A 2,103-nucleotide genomic window follows, 5' to 3' on the forward strand; every position below is an offset into this window, starting at 1 on the left:
AGCACCTAGAGAGTATTGTTTCATATTACTGGTATCTGGAATTAAACACTGGGAATATTCCATAAAATGCACTTCTCTCTCTTTCCTGCTGTGTTTTCAGATAAGCCTGGAAAGCATCTGTCAAACCTAGGGAATTACTACAATTTCAGTAATATTTTATTGAATAAGAACTCAAGGAAACTGGAATTCAAAAGATAATGCAGCATTCATTGCAGCAGTTATGATTTCTAAGATCAGTTTTTTCACCTTTGAGAAAGTTGTTAGGGGTTTTTCTAATCAATGTGGAGAATACAAGATATGGCTGAAGGAAGGATTGTTAGTGTATCCCTCTGTGTAAGGACTTACTGTTCTGTTCATTTGAGCAATGTTATTATCATAAAAACATCGATAATCAAACTTTAATAAGCATCTATTTTGTCTTCACTCATAAAAGCATCTTCATTACCTGTAATGAAGGCATTCTTGAGATTTAGTGCCTGTATAGTCGAGTATTTCGAGGTTAAAAATGAAGAGTTCGGAGCACTATCTTTTTCTATCCCTGTTCAGGTTCAGTGTTGCAGATGAGGAGGAGGTTTCCTCCTTGCATCAGCTCCCAAAAGCTCTGCTCCACCCCTTGTCCCAGCCCCAGCAGGCTCAGAGGTGACACCCCTCCCAGAGGTGTGCTCTGTCCCTCTGAGATTCCTAAAAGATTTTGGCTGAACCCTCAGCATTTCTGTGCAAGCTGTAAAAAGCCCCAAAGTCAGTGGTTACAGCATTTCTGAGATGTATTGTTTCCGTGATAAGCTCACGACTTTCCTATGAGTTACTCCAAAGGCTCAAATAATAAACATGCAAATGAAGTGTCAAGATAAGACCCAAATTAAGCTTTTTATCCTACCTTCAAGGAGTTCAAATTGGAAGTAGCCAACTTTCAGATAATGGCACAATGCTGCAAAAGGATCTTGACTTGTGGAAGGCTTTAAAATAGAAGGATAGGCAGGACACGAGTCTGTTTCCTCACATTTCAGTGACAGATTATTTCAGAGAACTCTCTAGCCCATTTCCTATTTCCTTTGCCCTTGGGCTGATCTCCTCTCTGCACGGAAGCTTCTGATAAATGTTTTCCGTTGAATTTCCTTCACCATCCACATTAAACATCAACTTTGCCAGGGACCATTTCCTGAGGCCTCCACTTTCTGCTGCTGAACAACACCTCTGTTGTGCCTGCCCACTGCCACTGCATGGGACTTGGCATTGCAGGACATTTCCCAGTCTCTAAACATCATTATTTCAAAAATCCCACCAGAAAATTTCTCCAGAAATCAAAAGTCTCCTTGAAATTACAGAAATATTTCCTGCAGGATAATTGCAAAGCTAAGAAGTAACAATTCTGGAGAGTTAGAGCTAGGCTTTGGGGGGTTTAGTGAGCTGAGAATGTTATGTATTTTATTCCCTGGTGTTCGTAGGTCATTAGAACTGTAGGAGACCAGAGAACACACCAAGGTGAATTTTAGTGAGACTGTTTGATAGCAGTTTTCATTTATTTTACAGAATAATATTCAGCAATATACCCCTTCCAGCCTGCTAAAACCTTTTTCTGTTTAGTCCCATTTTCCTCTGGGTCAAAGGTTTAATAACTTTTCAGTTAGAACAGTTAAGATTCAGGGGGTTTTGTGCAGGTTTCAGTGGCAGCTAATGATTCATTAGAGTTTTACTGGCAAAATAAAGCTGATAAGTGAGCTACATTCATCTCGGAATTAACCTCAAATTGAAAAAACTCTTAAAGCAATCCTTTCAAGATGACATAAAAAAGGTTGTCCTTTAAGCTGGCACATAAAAATTTCTTATCTTAAATTTCTCTTCAAAACATACTTTATAGATAATACTAAGATAGATCTGGCCTGTACTATAATATTCGCCAAAAAGGCTTATCTTGAAAAGCTAGTTTTTGCTAAAAATTAAGTAATGCCTACAGAGTAACTTTTCTCTTGTCCTAAATTTCTCTTTTGCTAAAAACTGCAGGCAAATGCTAATCTGTTCCATGTCTCTCCATGTATTGAACAAGTGTTGGAGTGTCATCAATGAATTTGATCAGAAAACTTGCACCATTTTCCCCTACAGAAA

At 38.4% G+C, this 2,103-nt stretch overlaps 1 protein-coding gene across 1 annotated transcript in view; it reads right to left on the reverse strand.

Moving 5' to 3' along the window:
- Positions 1-941, reverse strand: part of KLHL4 (kelch like family member 4) — a 77,660-nt gene extending 76,719 nt beyond the window's left edge. Inside the window, exon 1 of the mRNA XM_017742457.1 lies at positions 878-941. The gene's annotated coding sequence lies outside the window, so the exon portion shown is untranslated. The remainder of the gene's footprint in view (positions 1-877) is intronic.
- Between the last annotated feature and the right edge of the window lie 1,162 nt (positions 942-2,103).

Source organism: Corvus brachyrhynchos, unplaced genomic scaffold, assembly GCF_000691975.1.
Source record: "Corvus brachyrhynchos isolate BGI_N302 unplaced genomic scaffold, ASM69197v1 scaffold220, whole genome shotgun sequence".
NCBI classification, from domain to species: Eukaryota; Metazoa; Chordata; class Aves; order Passeriformes; family Corvidae; genus Corvus; species Corvus brachyrhynchos.